This window comes from Triticum aestivum, chromosome 6B (assembly GCF_018294505.1).
Source record: "Triticum aestivum cultivar Chinese Spring chromosome 6B, IWGSC CS RefSeq v2.1, whole genome shotgun sequence".
Classification (NCBI taxonomy): domain Eukaryota; kingdom Viridiplantae; phylum Streptophyta; class Magnoliopsida; order Poales; family Poaceae; genus Triticum; species Triticum aestivum.
Window position 1 is genome coordinate 727,445,719 of NC_057810.1, and position 19,242 is coordinate 727,464,960.

At 43.9% G+C, this 19,242-nt stretch overlaps 1 pseudogene; it reads right to left on the reverse strand.

Moving 5' to 3' along the window:
- Positions 1–15,191: 15,191 nt before the first annotated feature.
- On the reverse strand, positions 15,192–18,804 carry LOC123135257 (chitin elicitor receptor kinase 1-like; annotated as a pseudogene).
- Between the last annotated feature and the right edge of the window lie 438 nt (positions 18,805–19,242).

Sequence of the window (19,242 nt, forward strand, 5' to 3'; positions counted from 1 at the left end):
GGCTTCAAGCCACTTTGCGGAATCTGGGCTCACCATCGCTTCTTCATAGTTCGTAGGTTCATCATGATCTAGTAGCATGACCTCCAGAACAGGATTACCGTACCACTCTGGCGCGGATCTTACTCTGGTTGATCTACGAGGTTCAGTAGTATCTTGATCTGAAGTTTCATGATCATTATCATTGGCTTCCTCACTAACTGGTGTAGGTGTCACTGAAACAGTTTTCTGTGATGAACTACTTTCCAGTAAGGGAGCAGGTACAGTTACCTCGTCAAGTTCTACTTTCCTCCCACTCACTTCTTTCGAGAGAAACTCCTTCTCTAGAAATGATCCATTCTTAGCAACAAATGTCTTGCCTTCGGATCTGTGATAGAAGGTGTACCCAACAGTTTCCTTTGGGTATCCTATGAAGACACATTTCTCCGATTTGGGTTCGAGCTTATCAGGTTGAAGTTTTTTCACATAAGCATCGCAGCCCCAAACTTTAAGAAACGACAACTTTGGTTTCTTGCCAAACCACAGTTCATAAGGCGTCGTCTCAAAGGATTTTGATGGTGCCCTATTTAACGTGAATGCGGCCGTCTCTAAAGCACAACCCCAAAATGATAGCGGTAAATCTGTAAGAGACATCATAGATCGCACCATATCTAGTAAAGTACGATTACGACGTTCGGACACACCATTGCGCTGTGGTGTTCCGGGTGGCGTGAGTTGTGAAACTATTCCACAGTTTTTCAAATGTACACCAAACTCGTAACTCAAATATTCTCCTCCACGATCAGATCGTAGAAACTTTATTTTCTTGTTACGATGATTTTCAACTTCACTCTGAAATTCTTTGAACTTTTCAAATGTTTCAGACTTATGCTTCATTAAGTAGATATATCCATATCTGCTCAAATCATCTGTGAAGGTGAGAAAATAACGATATCCGCCTCGAGCCTCAATATTCATTGGACCACATACATCGGTATGTATGATTTCCAACAAATCTGTTGCTCTCTCCATAGTATCGGAGAACGGTGTTTTAGTCATCTTGCCCATGAGGCACGGTTCGCAAGTACCAAGTGATTCATAATCAAGTGGTTCCAAAAGTCCATCAGCATGGAGTTTCTTCATGCGCTTTATACCGATATGACCTAAACGACAGTGCCACAAATAAGTTGCACTTTCATTATCAACTCTGCATCTTTTGGCTTCAACATTATGAATATGTGTATTACTACTATCGAGATTCAATAAGAATAGACCACTCTTCAAGGGTGCATGACCATAAAAGATATTACTCATATAAATAGAACAACCATTATTCTCTGATTTAAATGAATAACCGTCTCGCATTAAACAAGATCCAGATATAATGTTCATGCTCAACGCTGGCACCAAATAACAATTACTTAGGTCTAATATTAATCCCGAAGGTAGATGTAGAGGTAGCGTGCCGACTGCGATCACATCGACTTTGGAACCGTTTCCCACGCGCATCGTCACCTCGTCCTTAAACAATCTTCGCTTAATCCGTAGCCCCTGTTTCGAGTTGCAAATATTAGCAACAGAACCATTATCAAATACCCAGGTGCTACTGCGAGCATTGGTAAGGTACACATCAATAACATGTATATCACATATACCTTTGTTCACCTTGCCATCCTTCTTATCCGCCAAATACTTGGGGCAGTTCCGCTTCCAGTGACCAGTCTGCTTGCAGTAGAAGCACTCAGTTTCAGGCTTAGGTCCAGACTTGAGTTTCTTCTCTTGAGCAGCAACTTGCTTGCTGTTCTTCTTGAAGTTCCCTTTCTTCTTTCCTTTGCCCTTTTTCTTGAAACTAGTGGTTTTGTTAACCATCAACACTTGATGCTCCTTTTTGATTTCTACCTCCGCAGCTTTCAGCATTGCGAAGAGCTCGGGAATAGTCTTGTTCATCCCTTGCATATTATAGTTCATCACGAAGCTCTTGTAGCTTGGTGGCAGTGATTGGAGAATTCTGTCAATGACGCAATCATCCGGAAGATTAACTCCCAATTGAATCAAGTGATTATTATACCCAGACATTTTGAGTATATGCTCACTGACAGAACTGTTCTCCTCCATCTTGCAGCTATAGAACTTATTGGAGACTTCATATCTCTCAATTCGGGCATTTGCTTGAAATATTAACTTCAACTCCTGGAACATCTCATATGCTCCATGACGTTCAAAACGTCGTTGAAGTCCCGATTCTAAGCCGTAAAGCATGGCACACTGAACTATCGAGTAGTCATCAGCTTTGCTCTGCCAGACATTCATAACATCTGGTGTTGCTCCAGCAGCAGGCCTGGCACCCAGCGGTGCTTCCAAGACGTAATTCTTCTGTGCAGCAATGAGGATAATCCTCAAGTTACGGACCCAGTCCGTGTAATTGCTACCATCATCTTTCAACTTTGCTTTCTCAAGGAACGCATTAAAATTCAACGGAACAACAGCACGAGCCATCTATCTACAAACAACATAAACAAGCAAGATACTTTCAGGGACTAAGTTCATGATAAATTTTAAGTTCAATTAATCATATTACTAAAGAACTCCCACTTAGATAGACATCCCTCTAATCCTCTAAGTGATCACGTGATCCAAATCAACTAAACCATGTCCGATCATCACGTGAGATGGAGTAGTTTCATCGGTGAACATCATTATGTTGATCATATCTACTATATGATTCACGCTCGACCTTTCGGTCTCCGTGTTCCGAGGCCATATCTGTATATGCTAGGCTCGTCAAGTTTAACCCGAGTATTCTGCGTGCGCAACTGTTTTGCACCCGTTGTATTTGAACGTAGAGCCTATCACACCCGATCATCACGTGGTGTCTCAGCACGAAGAACTTTCGCAACGGTGCATACTCAGGGAGAACACTTCTTGATAATTTAGTGAGAGATCATCTTATAATGCTACCGTCAATCAAAGCAAGATAAGATGCATAAAAAGATAAACATCACATGCAATCAATATAAGTGATATGATATGGCCATCATCATCTTGTGCTTGTGATCTCCATCTTCAAAGCACCGTCATGATCACCATCGTCACCGGCGCGACATCTTGATCTCCATCGTAGCATCGTTGTCGTCTTGCCAATCTTATGCTTTCACGACTATTACTACCGTTTAGTAATAAAGTAAAGCATTACATCGCGATTGCATTGCATACAATAAAGCGACAACCATATGGCTCCTGCCAGTTGCCGATAACTTGGTTACAAAACATGATCATCTCATACAATAAAATTCAGCATCATGCCTTGACCATATCACATCACAACATGCCCTGCAAAAACAAGTTAGACGTCCTCTACTTTGTTGTTGCATGTTTTACGTGGCTGCTACGGGCTTAAGTAAGAACCAATCTCACCTACGCATCAAAACCACAACGATAGTTTGTCAAATAGACTCCGTTTTAACCTTCGCAAGGACCGGGCGTAGCCATACTTGGTTCAACTAAAGTTGGAGAGACAGTCGCCCGCAAGCCATCTCTGTGCAAAGCACGTCGAGGGAACCGGTCTCGCATAAGCGTACGCGTAAGGTTGGTACGGGTCGTCTCGTCCAACAATACCGCCGAACCAAAGTATGACATGCTGGTAGGCAGTATGACTTGTATCGTCCACAACTCACTTGTGTTCTACTCGTGCATATAACATCAACATAAATAACCTAGGCTCGGATGCCACTGTTGGGTTTCGTAGTAATTTCAAAAAATTTCCTACGCACACGCAAGATCATGTGATGCATAGCAACGAGGGGAGAGTATTGTCTACGTACCCAACGCAGACCGACTGCGGAGGCAATGACACGACGTAGAGGAAGTAGTCGTACGTCTTCTCGATCCAACCGATCAAGCACCGAAACTACGGCACCTCCGAGTTCGAGCACACGTTCAGCTCGATGACGATCCCCGGACTCCGATCCAGCAAAGTGTCGGGGAAGAGTTTCGTCAGCACGACGGCGTGGTGACGATCTTGATGAACTACAGCAGCAGGGCTTCGCCTAAACTCCGCTACAGTATTATCGAGGAATATGGTGGCAGGGGGCACCGCACACGGCTAAGGAGTAGGTCACGTGGATCAACTTGTGTCAACTTGTGTGTCTTTGGGGTGCCTCTACCTCAGTATATAAAGGAGCCAAGGGGGGAGGGGGCGCCGGCCAAGAGAGAGAGGCGCAGGAGGAGTCCTACTCCTACCGGGAGTAGGACTCCCCCCCCCCCAATCCTATTCCAACTAGGATTCCCAAGGGGGAAAGAGGGAGAGGGGTGGCCGGCCACCTCTCCTAGTCCTAATAGGACTAGGGGAAGGGGGGAGGCGCAGCCCCCTTGGGCTGCCCCTTTCTCCTTTCCACTAAGGCCCATGATGGCCCATATGGCTCCCGGGGGGTTCCGGTAACCTCCCGGTAACCCGGTAAAATCCCGATTTCACCCGGAACACTTCCGATGTCCAAACATAGGCTTCCAATATATCAATCTTTATGTCTCGACCATTTCGAGACTCCTCGTCATGTCCGTGATCACATCCGGGACTCCGAACAACCTTCGGTACATCAAAATGCATAAACTCATAATATAACTGTCATCGTAACCTTAAGCGTGCGGACCCTACGGGTTCGAGAACAATGTAGACATGACCGAGACACGTCTCTGGTCAATAAACAATAGCGGGACCTGGATGCCCATATTGGCTCCTACATATTCTACGAAGATCTTTATCGGTCAGACCATATAACAACATACGTTGTTCCCTTTGTCATCGGTATGTTACTTGCCCGAGATTCGATCGTCGGTATCCAATACCTAGTTCAATCTCGTTACCGGCAAGTCTCTTTACTCGTTCCGTAATACATCATCTCACAACTAACATATTAGTTGTAATGCTTGCAAGGCTTATGTGATGTGTATTGCCGAGAGGGCCCAGAGATACCTCTCCGACAATCGGAGTGACAAATCCTAATCTCGAAATACGCCAACCCAACATCGACCATTGGAGACACCTGTAGTACTCCTTTATAATCACCCAGTTACGTTGTGACGTTTGGTAGTACCCAAAGTGTTCCTCCGGTAAACGGGAGTTGCATAATCTCATAGTCATAGGAACATGTATAAGTCATGAAGAAAGCAATAGCAACATACTAAACGATCGGGTGCTAAGCTAATGGAATGGGTCATGTCAATCAGATCATTCTACTAATGATGTGACCTCGTTAATCAAATAACAACTCATTGTTCATGGTTAGGAAACATAACCATCTTTTGATTAACGAGCTAGTCAAGTAGAGGCATACTAGTGACACTTTGTTTGTCTATGTATTCACACATGTATTATGTTTCCGATAAATACAATTCTAGCATGAATAATAAACATTTATCATGATTATAAGGAAATAAATAATAACTTTATTATTGCCTCTAGGGCATATTTCCTTCAGTCTCCCACTTGCACTAGAGTCAATAATCTAGATTACACTGTAATGATTCTAACACCCATGGAGCCTTGGTGCTGATCATGTTTTGCTCGTGGAAGAGGCTTAGTCAACGGGTCTGCAACATTCAGATCCGTATGTATCTTGCAAATCTCTATGTCTCCCACCTGGACTAGATCCCGGATGGAGTTGAAGCGTCTCTTGATGTGTTTGGTCCTTTTGTGAAATCTGGATTCCTTTGCCAAGGCAATTGCACCAGTATTGTCACAAAAGATTTTCATTGGACCCGATGCACTAGGTATGACACCTAGATCGGATATGAACTCCTTCATCCAGACTCCTTCATTTGCTGCTTCCGAAGCAGCTATGTATTCCGCTTCACATGTAGATCCCGCTACGACGCTTTATTTAGAACTGCACCAACTGACAGCTCCACCGTTTAATGTAAACACGTATCCGGTTTGCGATTTAGAATCGTCCGGATCAGTGTCAAAGCTTGCATCAACGTAACGTTTTACGATGAGCTCTTTGTCACCTCCATATATGAGAAACATATCCTTAGTCCTTTTCAGGTATTTCAGGATGTTCTTGACCGCTGTCCAGTGATCCACTCCTGGATTACTTTGGTACCTCCCTGCTAAACTTATAGCAAGGCATATATCAGGTCTGGTACACAGCATTGCATACATGATAGATCCTATGGCTGATGCATAGGGAACATCTTTCATATTCTCTCTATCTTCTGCAGTGGTCGGGCATTGAGTCTTACTCAATTTCACACCTTGTAACACAGGCAAGAACCCTTTCTTCGCTTGATCCATTTTGAACTTCTTCAAAATTTTGTCAAGGTATGTGCTTTGTGAAAGTCCAATTAAGCATTTTGATCTATCTCTATAGATCTTAATGCCTAATATGTAAGCAGCTTCACCGAGGTCTTTCATTGAAAAACTTTTATTCAAGTATCCCTTTATGCTATCCAGAAATTCTATATCATTTCCAATCAGTAATATGTCATCCACATATAATATCAGAAATGCTACAGAGCTCCCACTCACTTTCTTGTAAATACAGGCTTCTCCGAAAGTCTGTATAAAACCAAATGCTTTGATCACACTATCAAAACGTTTATTCCAACTCCGAGAGGCTTGCACCAGTCCATAAATGGATCGCTGGAGCTTGCACACTTTGTTAGCTCCCTTTGGATCGACAAAACCTTCCGGTTGCATCATATACAACTCTTCTTCCAGAAATCCATTCAGGAATGTAGTTTTGACATCCATCTGCCAAATTTCATAATCATAAAATGCGGCAATCGCTAACATGATTCGGACGGACTTAAGCATCGCTACGGGTGAGAAGGTCTCATCGTAGTCAATCCCTTGAACTTGCCGAAAACCTTTTGCGACAAGTCGAGCTTTGTAGACAGTAACATTACCATCAGCGTCAGTCTTCTTCTTAAAGATCCATTTATTCTCAATTGCTTGCCGATCATCGGGCAAGTCAACCAAAGTCCATACTTTGTTCTCATACATGGATCCCATCTCAGATTTCATGGCTTCAAGCCACTTTGCGGAATCTGGGCTCACCATCGCTTCTTCATAGTTCATAGGTTCATCATGATCTAGTAGCATGACTTCCAGAACAGGATTACCGTACCACTCTGGCGCGGATCTTACTCTGGTTGATCTACGAGGTTCAGTAGTATCTTGATCTGAAGTTTCATGATCATTATCATTGGCTTCCTCACTAACTGGTGTAGGTGTCACTGAAACAGTTTTCTGTGATGAACTACTTTCCAGTAAGGGAGCAGGTACAGTTACCTCGTCAAGTTCTACTTTCCTCCCACTCACTTCTTTCGAGAGAAACTCCTTCTCTAGAAATGATCCATTCTTAGCAACAAATGTCTTGCCTTCGGATCTGTGATAGAAGGTGTACCCAACAGTTTCCTTTGGGTATCCTATGAAGACACATTTCTCCGATTTGGGTTCGAGCTTATCAGGTTGAAGTTTTTTCACATAAGCATCGCAGCCCCAAACTTTAAGAAACGACAACTTTGGTTTCTTGCCAAACCACAGTTCATAAGGCGTCGTCTCAAAGGATTTTGATGGTGCCCTATTTAACGTGAATGCGGCCGTCTCTAAAGCACAACCCCAAAATGATAGCGGTAAATCTGTAAGAGACATCATAGATCGCACCATATCTAGTAAAGTACGATTACGACGTTCGGACACACCATTGCGCTGTGGTGTTCCGGGTGGCGTGAGTTGTGAAACTATTCCACAGTTTTTCAAATGTACACCAAACTCGTAACTCAAATATTCTCCTCCACGATCAGATCGTAGAAACTTTATTTTCTTGTTACGATGATTTTCAACTTCACTCTGAAATTCTTTGAACTTTTCAAATGTTTCAGACTTATGCTTCATTAAGTAGATATATCCATATCTGCTCAAATCATCTGTGAAGGTGAGAAAATAACGATATCCGCCTCGAGCCTCAATATTCATTGGACCACATACATCGGTATGTATGATTTCCAACAAATCTGTTGCTCTCTCCATAGTATCGGAGAACGGTGTTTTAGTCATCTTGCCCATGAGGCACGGTTCGCAAGTACCAAGTGATTCATAATCAAGTGGTTCCAAAAGTCCATCAGCATGGAGTTTCTTCATGCGCTTTATACCGATATGACCTAAACGACAGTGCCACAAATAAGTTGCACTTTCATTATCAACTCTGCATCTTTTGGCTTCAACATTATGAATATGTGTATTACTACTATCGAGATTCAATAAGAATAGACCACTCTTCAAGGGTGCATGACCATAAAAGATATTACTCATATAAATAGAACAACCATTATTCTCTGATTTAAATGAATAACCGTCTCGCATTAAACAAGATCCAGATATAATGTTCATGCTCAACGCTGGCACCAAATAACAATTACTTAGGTCTAATATTAATCCCGAAGGTAGATGTAGAGGTAGCGTGCCGACTGCGATCACATCGACTTTGGAACCGTTTCCCACGCGCATCGTCACCTCGTCCTTAAACAATCTTCGCTTAATCCGTAGCCCCTGTTTCGAGTTGCAAATATTAGCAACAGAACCATTATCAAATACCCAGGTGCTACTGCGAGCATTGGTAAGGTACACATCAATAACATGTATATCACATATACCTTTGTTCACCTTGCCATCCTTCTTATCCGCCAAATACTTGGGGCAGTTCCGCTTCCAGTGACCAGTCTGCTTGCAGTAGAAGCACTCAGTTTCAGGCTTAGGTCCAGACTTGAGTTTCTTCTCTTGAGCAGCAACTTGCTTGCTGTTCTTCTTGAAGTTCCCTTTCTTCTTTCCTTTGCCCTTTTTCTTGAAACTAGTGGTTTTGTTAACCATCAACACTTGATGCTCCTTTTTGATTTCTACCTCCGCAGCTTTCAGCATTGCGAAGAGCTCGGGAATAGTCTTGTTCATCCCTTGCATATTATAGTTCATCACGAAGCTCTTGTAGCTTGGTGGCAGTGATTGGAGAATTCTGTCAATGACGCAATCATCCGGAAGATTAACTCCCAATTGAATCAAGTGATTATTATACCCAGACATTTTGAGTATATGCTCACTGACAGAACTGTTCTCCTCCATCTTGCAGCTATAGAACTTATTGGAGACTTCATATCTCTCAATTCGGGCATTTGCTTGAAATATTAACTTCAACTCCTGGAACATCTCATATGCTCCATGACGTTCAAAACGTCGTTGAAGTCCCGATTCTAAGCCGTAAAGCATGGCACACTGAACTATCGAGTAGTCATCAGCTTTGCTCTGCCAGACGTTCATAACATCTGGTGTTGCTCCAGCAGCAGGCCTGGCACCCAGCGGTGCTTCCAAGACGTAATTCTTCTGTGCAGCAATGAGGATAATCCTCAAGTTACGGACCCAGTCCATGTAATTGCTACCATCATCTTTCAACTTTGCTTTCTCAAGGAACGCATTAAAATTCAACGGAACAACAGCACGAGCCATCTATCTACAAACAACATAAACAAGCAAGATACTTTCAGGGACTAAGTTCATGATAAATTTTAAGTTCAATTAATCATATTACTAAAGAACTCCCACTTAGATAGACATCCCTCTAATCCTCTAAGTGATCACGTGATCCAAATCAACTAAACCATGTCCGATCATCACGTGAGATGGAGTAGTTTCATCGGTGAACATCATTATGTTGATCATATCTACTATATGATTCACGCTCGACCTTTCGGTCTCCGTGTTCCGAGGCCATATCTGTATATGCTAGGCTCGTCAAGTTTAACCCGAGTATTCTGCGTGCGCAACTGTTTTGCACCCGTTGTATTTGAACGTAGAGCCTATCACACCCGATCATCACGTGGTGTCTCAGCACGAAGAACTTTCGCAACGGTGCATACTCAGGGAGAACACTTCTTGATAATTTAGTGAGAGATCATCTTATAATGCTACCGTCAATCAAAGCAAGATAAGATGCATAAAAAGATAAACATCACATGCAATCAATATAAGTGATATGATATGGCCATCATCATCTTGTGCTTGTGATCTCCATCTTCAAAGCACCGTCATGATCACCATCGTCACCGGCGCGACATCTTGATCTCCATCGTAGCATCGTTGTCGTCTTGCCAATCTTATGCTTTCACGACTATTACTACCGTTTAGTAATAAAGTAAAGCATTACATCGCGATTGCATTGCATACAATAAAGCGACAACCATATGGCTCCTGCCAGTTGCCGATAACTTGGTTACAAAACATGATCATCTCATACAATAAAATTCAGCATCATGCCTTGACCATATCACATCACAACATGCCCTGCAAAAACAAGTTAGACGTCCTCTACTTTGTTGTTGCATGTTTTACGTGGCTGCTACGGGCTTAAGTAAGAACCAATCTCACCTACGCATCAAAACCACAACGATAGTTTGTCAAATAGACTCCGTTTTAACCTTCGCAAGGACCGGGCGTAGCCATACTTGGTTCAACTAAAGTTGGAGAGACAGTCGCCCGCAAGCCATCTCTGTGCAAAGCACGTCGAGGGAACCGGTCTCGCATAAGCGTACGCGTAAGGTTGGTACGGGTCGTCTCGTCCAACAATACCGCCGAACCAAAGTATGACATGCTGGTAGGCAGTATGACTTGTATCGTCCACAACTCACTTGTGTTCTACTCGTGCATATAACATCAACATAAATAACCTAGGCTCGGATGCCACTGTTGGGTTTCGTAGTAATTTCAAAAAATTTCCTACGCACACGCAAGATCATGTGATGCATAGCAACGAGGGGAGAGTATTGTCTACGTACCCAACGCAGACCGACTGCGGAGGCAATGACACGACGTAGAGGAAGTAGTCGTACGTCTTCTCGATCCAACCGATCAAGCACCGAAACTACGGCACCTCCGAGTTCGAGCACACGTTCAGCTCGATGACGATCCCCGGACTCCGATCCAGCAAAGTGTCGGGGAAGAGTTTCGTCAGCACGACGGCGTGGTGACGATCTTGATGAACTACAGCAGCAGGGCTTCGCCTAAACTCCGCTACAGTATTATCGAGGAATATGGTGGCAGGGGGCACCACACACGGCTAAGGAGTAGGTCACGTGGATCAACTTGTGTCAACTTGTGTGTCTTTGGGGTGCCTCTACCTCAGTATATAAAGGAGCCAAGGGGGGAGGGGGCGCCGGCCAAGAGAGAGAGGCGCAGGAGGAGTCCTACTCCTACCGGGAGTAGGACTCCCCCCCCCCCCAATCCTATTCCAACTAGGATTCCCAAGGGGGAAAGAGGGAGAGGGGTGGCCGGCCACCTCTCCTAGTCCTAATAGGACTAGGGGAAGGGCGGAGGCGCGCAGCCCCCTTGGGCTGCCCCTTTCTCCTTTCCACTAAGGCCCATGATGGCCCATATGGCTCCCGGGGGGTTCCGGTAACCTCCCGGTAACCCGGTAAAATCCCGATTTCACCCGGAACACTTCCGATGTCCAAACATAGGCTTCCAATATATCAATCTTTATGTCTCGACCATTTCGAGACTCCTCGTCATGTCCGTGATCACATCCGGGACTCCGAACAACCTTCGGTACATCAAAATGCATAAACTCATAATATAACTGTCATCGTAACCTTAAGCGTGCGGACCCTACGGGTTCGAGAACAATGTAGACATGACCGAGACACGTCTCTGGTCAATAACCAATAGCGGGACCTGGATGCCCATATTGGCTCCTACATATTCTACGAAGATCTTTATCGGTCAGACCATATAACAACATACGTTGTTCCCTTTGTCATCGGTATGTTACTTGCCCGAGATTCGATCGTCGGTATCCAATACCTAGTTCAATCTCGTTACCGGCAAGTCTCTTTACTCGTTCCGTAATACATCATCTCACAACTAACATATTAGTTGTAATGCTTGCAAGGCTTATGTGATGTGTATTGCCGAGAGGGCCCAGAGATACCTCTCCGACAATCGGAGTGACAAATCCTAATCTCAAAATACGCCAACCCAACATCGACCATTGGAGACACCTGTAGTACTCCTTTATAATCACCCAGTTACGTTGTGACGTTTGGTAGTACCCAAAGTGTTCCTCCGGTAAACGGGAGTTGCATAATCTCATAGTCATAGGAACATGTATAAGTCATGAAGAAAGCAATAGCAACATACTAAACGATCGGGTGCTAAGCTAATGGAATGGGTCATGTCAATCAGATCATTCTACTAATGATGTGACCTCGTTAATCAAATAATAACTCATTGTTCATGGTTAGGAAACATAACCATCTTTTGATTAACGAGCTAGTCAAGTAGAGGCATACTAGTGACACTTTGTTTGTCTATGTATTCACACATGTATTATGTTTCCGGTAAATACAATTCTAGCATGAATAATAAACATTTATCATGATTATAAGGAAATACATAATAACTTTATTATTGCCTCTAGGGCATATTTCCTTCAGGTCAGGCCGCCTTCGGGTGCGAGGCGGCGGCAGCGCGCCTGCGTTCGTTCCGGTAACTGAAGTTGTGTGGTGCTTTGTGGACTGGAATGTACTTTCTGGTTTCTTTGCGGTCGTTTGTGCTGCTGTTGATAGTTTATAATTGATCTGGGGGCCTTTTCACAAAAAAACTTGTTCGCATTTTCAAAAATTGTTTAGAACTTTTAATAAAAAGTCAAAAAATCCATGTTCTAGAAAACAAGATTTTCATTCAAGAATGTTCAGAACTTTAAAAATGGTCGTATTTTAAAAAAACATGTATTTTTAGAAAATGTTCAATCTTTAAAAAAATAGAGTTTTAAAAAATTGTTGCATATTCAAAACAAATTAGACATTAAAAAAATGTATTTTTGAAAAAGAACACCCACGCTCCTACCCCGCTTCGTCTCGTCGACAGTCGTAGTTCTGCGTCGCTTGCGGCTTCCAACTTGTTGTCTCCGATTGTAACACCACTCCCTTGCAACAAATCCCGCGCGACCAGTAGCAGTGCTTGTGGTGGGTTACGGCATTCTGCGTGGCAGCGTTGAGAGCAAGGGAAGGAGAAAACACAGAGCATGGACAAGTAGTGCGCGGCGCCTATGCAGGCTAGAGGTAGAAGAAGGGGTTGGATTGGGATGGGAAAAGAGAAGAACGAAAGAGATAGATACTCAAACAATGTTCATAAATATTGATTTAAAAACTCATACCTTCAAATAATGTTTGTGGTTTTGAAAAAAAATCTTACAAATTTTAAAACATATTCATGAATATAATAATTATTAATAAATTCAAACAAATGTTCAGATGATTGTTGAATTCTAAAATGTATCTGAATTAAAAAATCAAGAATTTCAAAATAGTTCACATATATTTTTAAATGTACATGAATTAAAAACATAAAAATCTTCATAAGTATGAAAATATCTCACGAAGTTAAAAATTATACGCAAATTTATTTATTTGTTTATGAATTTACAAAAAAATAGTCATGGGTTTGAAAATTGTTCATGAATTTAGAAAATTATCCTTGGATCTATAAAATATGTATAATAAAAAAAAGGAAAAAGAAAGTCATGTTTTAAAAAGGTGATTCCAGCTGATAAAACATAGGAAAGATTAAAAACACAAAAATTGGTGAAAGAATCTTCTAGAATGCCCCCAAAGTCGGGAAACCCACGTTGTTTTTGTTTTTGCTTTTTATCCCCAAGTGAGCGAGGATCGGGTCGTCGCATCCTTAGTGGCGCGCTACATCGGGGCCCGGATGTACTGGAAAAATGAGCAAGGGTCATCGCATTTGACTTGACGAGTGCGAAGGGTAAGGAAGCTAGCCGAGCCTAGGAGGATTCGTTTAGGTAGCTGGAATGTAGGGTCTCTGACAGGGAAGCTTCGGGAGCTAGTTGATGTAGCGGTGATGAGAGGTGTTGATATCCTTTGCGTCCAAAAAACCAAATGGAGGGGACATAATGCGGCTTCAAGCTGTGGTACATGGGGATGGCTGCAAACAGAATTGTCGTAGGCATCTTGATCAACAAGAGCCTCAAGCTGGTAGTTGGGGACAAATTATCCTGGTCAAGCTGGTAGTTGGGGTCTTAGTTCTCAATGTTATCAGCGCGTATGCCCCGCAAGTAGACCACAATGAGAACACCAAAAGAGAGTTCTGGGAAGGCCCGGAAGACATGGTTAGAAGTATACCAATTGGCGAGAAGCTCTTCATAGGAGGAGACCTCAATGGCCACGTGGGTACATCATCTAACACAGGTTTTGAAGGGGCACATGGGGGCTTTGGCTATGGCATCAGGAATCCAGAAGGAGATGTTGTCTTCAGCTTTGCTCTAGCCTACAACATGATTGTAGCTAACACACTCTTTAGAAAGAGAGAATCACATCTGGTGACTTTTAGTAGTGGCCAACACTCTAGCCAGATCGATTTCATCCTCTTGAGAAGAGGGGATAGGTGTGCATGCATAGAATGTAAGGTGATACCTGGAGAGAGTGTTGTACCCCAGCATAAGCTGGTGGTTGCTGACTTCCGCTTTCGGATTCGTGTCCAGCGGGATAAGCGTGCCAAAGTCACGAAGTGATGGAAGCTCAAGGGAGAGGGAGACTGCGAGGCGGGCTGGGACACGGGGCGGGGGAGCGAGACTACGGCAGCGGGCGAGGGCTAGCGACGGGAGTAGCGGGCGAGCGATCGTGAGGGCGGGATGGGAGAGTCGCTACGGCGACGGCGAGAGTTTCAGCGACGCGGGCGTAGCGGGGCGACTAGCGGCGGCGGCTAGGAAGCGATGGCGATGCGGCTAGGGCAGAGGGATCGTAGGAAGGCTGATACCATGTAGAAGATTATGCAACTCACGATATATTGATCAGATGCAATATGCACATATATAAGTACAAAGGATAGCCACGTCCTCAACTATACATGAAAGAAGGAGGGCTTGTTGTACAAGAAATACACATATGTATCTACATCTCAACAGTCATTACACAGCATAACCCTCACGCTCGCGGACTCAGCGGCCTATAACACCACCACGGCACGCAGGCTGCTACCAACCCCTCTGGCCCACTGGGCAGCGACACACACACGCTGTTCACTTCAGTCACGCGCTCGTCGCGTGACCCATCGCTCCATCTGTCCCACTGGTTGGTGCGGTTGCCCTGGTGTGCGTGACACACATGCACATGTCTCATTGCATGTATCTAATTTCCTATACAGAGGCCGGACGTTATCTTCCTTGTTGAAAAAAATGTATCTAATTTTCTATTTAGCTTTTCATGCAAGAAAAAAGGGCTATGCAAGGCGCGTGTTTACTTCTTGACAGAAAGGAAATGTGGCCTGATCTACAATGCCAGCCAGGGGAGACATGTGGGTAATGAGGTCATCTCCCAGACATGATGTTCACCAAGCCCGGGTTTTTCATATCCCAGAGCTCGCTCATGGAAGAGAGCGTCATCAGCACGACAACCACGGACCTCATCGTGGGCCTCATCTTGGGGTCCTCCTCCGTGCATGCGTTCGCCAGGTGTGTCATCTGCATGCAGAAAAGGCAGCATACGTTATTATCCAATCGAACAATATAAGCAGGGGCCTGGGCATGTTATTTCTAACCATGAGGATGGCGTCCATGGGATAATCATCTCCCAGCTTCGGATCGATCAGCTTCTGGAGGCCTTCTTTCGGATCCGATGCAGTGAGAGTCTCCTCAAACTACAGATTTCAGTATGATAAAAAGTCATCAAACAGCCAAAGAAGGAACTTCAGCAAGGACCCAAGGCAGCCGGCCTAGCATCTTTACGAAGCAGTTAGAGCAGAAAGTAACTATCGAAAAAAGGCTTTTGCCCCGCTTTATGAAGCAGAAAGTAACTACTACTAGTTACTAGCTCAGATGCACAATTACCAGATAAACCAGTCCCCTTGAACCACTAGCAGATCCATCGGTTGGTCGGACAATGGCATCTTTGGCTGAGATAAGTTCGTACAAGACAACACCAAAGGCATACACATCAACCTTACGAGAAACATCACCGTATCGAACATATCTGCCAACACCATTTCCCATAATTGTCAACATTCATAAAAAAATCAGCAACTACTCTGCAGTTAGCGGAATGACAAAAGTAGATGTTCATTCCTCAAAATAAAAAAAAACAAAGTGTAGAAGTTCAGGAAACCTACTCCGGAGGCATGTAACCGAATGTACGAACAACACGTGTTTGCAAAGATGCACCGCCAACTTCTGTAAGCTTTGTCAGACCAAAATCTGCAACCTGGAAGATGCACATAAACAACATTACTTCATGAATGTACATATAGAACACATGGATCGATGGATATTACATATAAACACATGAATCATTCCTACCTTTGCCCGGGTGTTCTTGTCTATCAAGATGTTTGCGGATTTGATGTCCCGATGTATGTAGACTGGAACGGTATGCTCATGAATGTACTCAAGACCTCTTGCTGAATCTAGCGCAATCCGAACACTTTCAGCCCAAGAAAGAGGCTCATAACCTGTACAAATGCGCTGAGAGATTAATCTTCCGGAAGAAACAGAACAGAAAGACACAATCGGTATTTCGAGAGGCGGAACATTACCAGTTCCACGCAAATGCTGGCTTAAGTTTCCATTCTCGATAAATTCATAGACAAGGAACAAAGAACTCTCTGTGCAATAACCAATCAAGCGCACCTGCATGGCATCGAACATTGAAACGGCAAATTAACCTGACTAAAGATTTACGAGATCGTCCCCATGGAAAATCAATATTAACGTCCCATTAAAAAGCAGCGTCGTTTAGTTGAACAAATAGAAGATTTACGAACCAGATTCAGATGGTGAACATGTGTCAAAACCTTTAACTCAGCAAGAAACTCTTGAGTAGCCTGCATGTCCATTTTTTTTATGGCGGCTTTCTGGACAGTGGACAACACAAGTGAAACGAAGCAAGTCATTTTGAATGAAGAACATATCATGATGTTGCATGATTGCAATCATGGACCTTCACTGAGTTATGTTATTCCGCCATTGTTCAAGCCCCTAGTTAAGTACACATGTTTTTGGCATATAGATTTCTGAAATGCAACTGAATTATTATTTTTTGAACTAACCTCGCCTACAAGCTCAGCATAATAGACAGCACCAAAACCACCTTGTCCTATTTTATGAGTTATGTTGAAGCCTTCTGTAGCATTGAAAAGTTCTTGGTATGTGAACTCGACTGATTTGTCAACTGTAATGCCAGCAGCTAATGAAGCTATGTCGGCTTGAGTGGTCGATGGTGTCACCTTTTGCATTAATATTGTACTGGCTGTAACAAAAAGAATAATAGTTCAGAAATAAGAAGGCACATTCTGTTGTGATTAATATCAGTCAAGGCCTGTTGAAGGAAGCACAAAAAAGAGAAGAAAATTGGAAGCATCATTCAAGGAAGTACACTTATAGATCCCTGACATACCTCGTTGGTTACACTTGAAGTCTCCCATACTATTACTCATAATCATAACTCATATCATACACTATTTACTGCACAATATTTCCAGGCTAAATATAGTTGCTCATAGGATAAACAAGCATGGCTTCAAAACCACCCTAATCCACGCATATCCTTCTAGCTGAAAATCGTTGAGACGAACGAACGACAGATATTAACTTGAAGTGCTGAAATTAGGACATGCATGAGAGTAATTAACATGAAGCACTTCAAGTTAATACCGTCTGACTATACTGCACAAGATGAGGGATACTAATCAGCACAACTGCATGAGAGTAAACGTAACATGCATGACCAAGAAAATTAAGTGGATATGAGTATAAGTTCAAATAACAATTCTTACCCTGCTGATGATTTAAGAGGACGATAACTTCCATCGGGATCTGGGAAACCAAATAAGCAGAGTAAAAAAAATTAGGAAGATATGATCAACTCTCTGCAACATAAATTCAAGGGAGTACCTAGAACTCATCTAGATGAGATATAATTTGGTCTCATTCACTTTAAAAACAAGAACAGATACAACCCACATCAGCACACACGCATCTTATAACATCATATCTAATGGCTATAAAAGATGAATGAGATCAAATTATATCTCATCTAGATAACTTCTAGCAAAACTGTAAATTCAATCGCACCACAGTAAAGAGAGGAGCTACGATTGAAGCCTCACGTACCTTGGGCAGGGATGTACACGAGGCCGCTCCCGGTGACACCGTCCATACCGGGATTATACCTACTGAGTAGGTCCATCTGCTCTGGCGACGAGAAGTCACGAGTTGCCGCGACGGATTTGAGAGTCTCCCAGTCTCTGAGCGGGAATGTGCGGAAGAGCCCGTAATCCGTGGAGATCCTGGCGTCGCCGCAGGAGCAGTTGACGGTGACGTTGACGATGGCGACGTCGGGGATGTTGTTGGGCGGGTACGAATTGGTGGCCTGCAGCCAGTCGGCGGTGGTGAGGTTGATGTAGTTGCTGGCGATGCTGACGTAGGTATCTCCGGTGGCGACATTGTAGGGGATGGAGGCGGCGAGGTAGGTGGAGGCCGGGTCGGATGGCCGCGCGAGGCACTCGCAGGGGAAGGGGACGTCGACGCGGTCCCCGGCGGCTAAGAAGTCGAGACTGCGGAGCCCGGGGTTATACTTGCCGAGTATTCGGTAGTCGGACAAGCCGAAGATCGAAGCGATATATGTGATGTTCGTGTCCTTGGGGGCGTAGTAGGAGCCCACCGCGAGGTCGCAGCCCACGCTGCAGCCGTCCCTAGCCGCGGTGGCCGTGTTCGAGGCTAGGAGGAGGAGGAGCAGCAGCAGCCGGAATGGTAGGAGAAGAGGCGGTGGAGCTTCCATGGCGCGTGTAGAGCTGAAGCAGAACGTGGAAGCTTGGCACCCTTTGAGTCGAGAGTCTGTAGACACGCTCGCACATCCTTCCAACACGGCACAAGTGCTGGCAGGGACACCATTGAACATTGATTTTTGATGGACTTTATCTTGACTTTATCCACAAATGTCTTTAGATGTATTCCCACCGTCTCATAATATAAGAGCGTGTTAAAAACACTTTTATATCATGGGACGAAGTGAGTAGTTTACAATTTACCACTACCTACTATCATCTCTAAGAGCATCTACAGCCGGATATTGCAAATATGACCCCTTAAACACCCGCGGACGTGCCTAGTCAGTCATCGGACATGTCTGTTTTGAGCACTTTTTTATCCGTCCGCGTAGCCACACTCCTCATTTTTCTTCTCATATGTCCACTCATTTGCACGTGATTGATGGAGA